The 6,000-nt window shown below is 37.2% G+C and overlaps 1 protein-coding gene across 2 annotated transcripts in view; it reads right to left on the reverse strand.

The window, feature by feature from the left end:
- LOC6041444 (synaptotagmin-5) overlaps positions 1-4,921 on the reverse strand; it is a 31,382-nt gene extending 26,461 nt beyond the window's left edge. For both annotated transcript variants that reach the window (XM_038256366.1, XM_038256365.1), the window contains exon 1: positions 4,130-4,921. The gene's annotated coding sequence lies outside the window, so the exon portion shown is untranslated. The remainder of the gene's footprint in view (positions 1-4,129) is intronic.
- Positions 4,922-6,000: the final 1,079 nt, after the last annotated feature.

The following is a 6,000-nucleotide window of genomic DNA, read 5'->3' on the forward strand; positions in this document are numbered from 1 at the left end:
CATGAGCTTTTTGCAGCAAAATGTTCGGCATGAGTTTCTGAACAAAACGTAGTACTAGGTTTATGTCAACATTAAATTGTTTACATGTTTCATCACAAAATGTGCATAGTGCCCAAGGGGTGTAAATACTTTTTTTACATACTGTACCTGAAAGTCTACCTGTCAGGTAAAAAATAACTTTCATGGTTGGTTGAGTTCTTAAAGGGATTTAGAGGGATTTAAAATGTCAAAACACTCAAAAAGGAATGTGAGCAATCAGAACTTTCACAAAATCCCTATTTTTTAATTTAGATAAATTTATTGCAATATTTGGGAGCGGCCGTGGCTGACTGGTTACGGTGTTCGCTTTGTAAGCGAATGGTTCTGGGTTCGATTCCCATCTGCTCCCAACGAGAAAGTTAAGAACACATAAATTTGAAATGATGAGTATGAACGAAAAATCAAAGTCGCTCGAGGCGAGGTTCGATCCTCCGTCCTTTGGATTGGTAAGCAAAAATGCTAACCACTAGGCCATGACGACTTGGTGAACGTGGATTGGAATTAGGAATACTGTTACAGAGAGCGAGTTGTGGCGCTATAACCACGGCAAATAGTGTCCAGGGCATTCGGAAATACAATGTCCCATCCCAGAGGGTCTCGGAGTACCAAACCTTCTTAGCATGGTGCTCCCAACGAATACAACCAAATCACGGAGCGTATGGTGGTGTGTCCCCACGCTTCTTCCTCCCCTGTCGATTCAGAATTGTGTTGTTGTTCGAACACTCAGTGCTCAAACTCAACCCAATTACGAGTCATCTCTGCGATACGGCTTTACGTAGTAGGCCTGGCCGCTTTAACGCTTGTGATGTTTCAATGCATTCCGATGCAATGGCGCACTACAAATGTTAATAAATGACAAGAAGAGTGCTAGGCGTCATCTAACCTAAGGCACTCTCCAGGATCCCTTCGAAAGATTGGCTGCGCTAGGGTCTGATTAGATTAGATTACACAGCTAAAAAGTAGTAATCCAGCTGCGTGTAAAGGCTTGGGTGTAAAATAAAATTTGCATTATTTTATGAAATTCTGTGTAATATTACACCCTGAAATATGTAGCCCATCAGTATGGGAAACCTACTTAACCGAAATGTCAAGCTCATATATGCGTTTATCCTTCCCATTCTTCATCGGTCTGATGGCCGAGCGGGCTAAGGCGCCAGTCCGTACTGTTGGTGCTGGGTTTGAATCCCGTCGGTTGCAACTTTTTTTTTGTGTTTGCAAAAACTGTACATGCATTGTGTAATATTAAGTGTTTATTTTGACGAAGGTTATGTGCATGTTTTTGCATGCGATTTTACCATCGGATTTTTTGCTGTGTAGATAAATTTATTGCAATATTCAAATGGATGAAATTTGATTACTACACATTTAGCTTTTAGTCAATTTCTGTGACATTTCTAATTTCTATGCTGGTTTACAAAAATATAAAAATTTGAAGGGCTACATGTAAAATTAAAAAAAAATGATGGTTTCAGGTTAATTAGTTTTATATAAAGATTGATTTAGATAAATCTAAACAATACCTTAATCACTAAAAACTATACTTGTGCCTAATCCAGAATCAATGTTTAAATCATTTCAGAATTAATGATTGAATTATGTATACAACACTGAATTTGTTATCTTCCTATTGAATTATAGTTCTATCACAAAATCATTATTTATACCTTTGATGAAATATTGTGAGCAAAATAAACACATCAAAATATAAAACAATTACAAAAACATGCTCAAAAAATCAAATGTTAAACTTATTCTTCAACATGTGTCCAAATTACCCCACAAAAGGTGTCCATATTACCCCACAAGGTATGTCCATATTACCCCACAAGGCATGTCCAAATTACCCCACAAGGCATGTCCAAATTACCCCATAGGGGTGTTCATATTACCCCACACAAAAATGTGGGGTAATTTGAACACCTTTTAATTTTGCGGTAAAATGGGGTTTTCATCAAAATTTATCGAAATGAATGACATTTTCCATCAAATATGGTCTCTATTATCCTCTGGTGTCATCCACATTCCTTTAAAATATCCATACAGCCCGTGGCAGAGCAATTTCCTTAGGGTGTCCAAATTACCCCACACTCCCCTACTTTTCGAATATACATTGACCCAGAAGGGTCATTTTTTCATTTAGAACAAAATTTTTCATTTTAAAATTTCGTGTTTTTTCAAACTTTGCAGGATTATTTTTTAAAGTGTAACAATGTTCTACAAAGCTGTAGAGCAGACAATTACAAAAATTTTGATATATAGACATAAGGGGTTTGCTCATAAACATCACGAGTTATCGCGATTTTACGAAAAAAAAGTTTTGAAAAAGTTACTTTTTGCGTTTCTCTTTGTTTCGTCGTCCGTGTCTGTCGCGGGTGACCATGAACGGCCATGATCGATGACGACCAACTTTTTCAAAACTTTTTTTCGTAAAATCGCGATAACTCGTGATGTTTATGAGCAAACCCCTTATTTCTTTATATCAAAACTTTTGTAGTTGTCTGCTCTACAGCTTTGTAGAACATTGTTACACTTTAAAAAATAACCCTGCAAAGTTAGAAAAAACACGAAATTTTAAAATGAAAGATTTTGTTCTAAATGAAAAAACGACCCTTCTGGGTCAATGTAAATTCGAAAAGTACATTAAATTTCCAATAAAATGACATGTTCCAAAAAATTTTACAGTCAAATAACGGAAAAAGGGAGAATTTTTAAAACATTTTTTAAGTGTTTTTTTCGATGAAAAATACGTTTTTTCGAAATTCTGAGTACGCCATCAAATCGGGCGTCTAATTTTACATAAAAGTCGCATGTTCAAAATGGAAGGGGTCGTACCGCCATTCCGTCACGAGATATCAAAAAACGGACCTCGGATTCGTGATCAGGGACAAAAGTTACCCCTTAGGACAAAGTTTCACGCAAATCGAAGAGGGTCGGGGCAACTGCTGTGTGAGTTGGTAGAGAATTACCCAAATGTTAAAATCATGGCTCGTAATTTCATTTTTGTAAGACAATTTAATGTAATATTCTCTGTAAAATCGAATTGTAGCCAATTAAAAAAGGTTTTCTTTACGCTACAAGAAATAAACAAACAAACACCTTTGAAACACCTACACGGAAAAAATCGTTATTGCGTCCATGAATTTGAGAACCAAGAAGGAATATATTCACGTTTATAGTGCAAATGCACCATACTCTTGAATAAATTCCTTAATTCCAATTAACGATTACGGCAATTGATTTTTTGTACTGTGTTAAACTTATTTTCAAAAAATACACCATCTATACATAATATGTATCGGTTATAAATACCCTTCGTAGACATTTCAGCATAAAAATAAAACAAATTTGCAAATTTTGAGTAATAATAAATTCCTAAAAATCAGAAGGCAAAACAAATTCTGCATTGATAATCATATTTAAAATGTTTGGGCTGGAATAAAAATATTTTGAATTATTATGAAATTCCAATGTACAGCACCGCAAAAACTGGTCAGAGTCGAGGGACAACAACTGCATAAAACATTTACAACGGCCTTAACCAACCTTTAGGATATTCAATGTGAAAAAGTTTAAAAGTAGCTCACAAAATTATTTTTAAAGGTTCGTGCAACAGGTCCAAAAGGTAAAAAGGTCAATGGTTTTCAATTTCAAATTTCGAGAAAAATGCTTTCAATCACGTTCGATTTTTTGCAATAACGTACATAAAATCGAACCCATACAATATGGTTGAAGCTGCATGTTTTCCACCGATCCTAGGAATTGTTTTCGGGGCTTCATCCCCGCTCTGCTTGTACCCCCATCAGCAGGCTCCAATGATCCCCACCCAGCAACACTTGTTTTCGTCTATTTTGCTACAATATGGTCTAAGCAGAGCGTGCAGCGTTAAAATATGCAAATCGTGTTGTCTCTCTGTGCTATATTTGCCGTGTCATTTCCACAACCAGCATCACCAGCAAGTAAAGCCCGCTCGAGGAAAAACTGCGCGCCAACTGAAACCTGCCCGTCTTCATTAGGCTCCGGATGGAATTGTATTGGATAGGAGAGGAGAGATATTCGAAAAAAAGCAGATCTAGCTAATCACTCAACTTACCCGTGAAGAAGAGTCTGCAAATCTTTAACTGACAACGAATCTGGATCCTTCGTTTTTTTTTACTTGGAATGGGATTGGGTTTGGGGAGCACTTGATAGGCTTCAACTGGTGAACAGCTTTCCAATTGCTATCGATTTGTAGTGCTTCCACCTCGTTTACACCATGTAATGGTCGGAAACTGGTTGAAAAGCGAAAGGGTAACAGCTGTTGACTGCAAGGAAAATTTTCCCTTTTCCAGAGTTCCGTTCGTTTCTTCTTATGTAATCACCTCCCGATAAGTAAACACTTGACGCGATTCCGAACAAAGCCAAAGATAAATAAGTGCTTCAACCACGAGCTCAAATAAGTCCCCACTAAAATCCGTTTAATAATTTCTAATGTTTACAGGACCGCTCCGGGCCGCGGAAATTTGTTGAGCAAACAACGCACAAAATTCTCGGCGACGGCGACACTCCACTGGAATCGGTGCCAACTCCTTGGCAAGTTTGACCTGCTCCTCGACCCAACTTCCAACCCTTGGTCGTTGGTCCGGAATAAAATTATAATACACTGGTACACAACTCCCCCCACACCTCCCACCACCCAGCAAAGAGTTTTCCACGCGTAGATAAGCACAGAGATAACAGGAAGGAAAAGCGCGCGCACCCGGTGACCGCCCCCCTTGGTCGCACTCTGGACTGGCTGCAGCGATTGGACCCTCAAACACTCCTAGCGAGCCGATTTGGGAGAGGAAGTGAACCAGCACCGATGACGTCTCACGCTGTACTGAACGAGTCATGCGAACCGTACGGAACGAGCTGTGGGAGCTTTCTCGACGCTGAGCTTGGAACCACCGCCGAGGAGCCGATCTGGGATGTGATTCGCGATTAAAAGCTCAAAAATTCCGACAGATGGCGCAAAGCATCGAAGAATGACGATTCAAATTTTCGCTGTTCGGTTACATAGGAATGCAAACTTAAAATTGATTTTACAGCTCTTAGAACAACTTTTGAGAAAAAATTCAAGCAGTACGAGTGTAAACTTCTTGCCCTCTATCAATTAACGCAATAAAAATAATTTTGAAAAAAAATAATTTTGAAAAAATAATATTGTTTAAAATGATAGAGCATTAAAAGTTAACAAAGTATCAGCTCGAAGTTTTGCTCAAAAGTTGTTTTGAACGCTGGAATTTAACAAATCAGAATTCGCATACATAACCTCAAAGGGCGGAAATTTCAATCGACATTCTTCGCTCTGTTCTGCTACTCAACACTAGGTGTCGCATGTCGTTTGGCTCTTGAACGGCAATCGGATTGCGAAGGGAAACCATGGGCAGGGTGACCGATTCAAGAAAATTTGAACAACTTTACAAAAACAAATAACTACGATCAAAAGTTATGGAAAGTTTAGAGTATTTTCAAAAATAGGCGATCAAAGTATGTAGAGGCATATCTGTAAAATTGAAAAGATTGATCAAAATATCTTCAAATTCCCTCAAACCTTTACCTGAAAATATAGAACAAATTTGCTTCCAAACACGTATTAGGAAAAATGTTTTTATCTTTGGCATAGGTTTGTGTTTTATTAATATTTAATTTGCTATAAAAATAACATTATTGGCAAATCTCATTCAGCTATCTTTTTACTTGATTTCAGTTGAAACGGCTTTCACGGTGTAATCAAACATCAAAGTGTTTATGAGTCAGCATCAGTTGTATTTTGATATATTATTTGTTATTGCCATTCTAAAAATTTTAAAACATTGTTACATTACTAATCCCGCAAAGTTACAAAAAATAAGTTAAAATAGTTTTGAAGTAAAAAAGTATAACAAAAACAAAAACAAAAACAAAAACAAAAACAAAAACAAAAACAAAAACAAAAACAAAAAC

This window comes from Culex quinquefasciatus, chromosome 2 (genome assembly GCF_015732765.1).
Source record: "Culex quinquefasciatus strain JHB chromosome 2, VPISU_Cqui_1.0_pri_paternal, whole genome shotgun sequence".
In the NCBI taxonomy this organism is placed as follows: domain Eukaryota; kingdom Metazoa; phylum Arthropoda; class Insecta; order Diptera; family Culicidae; genus Culex; species Culex quinquefasciatus.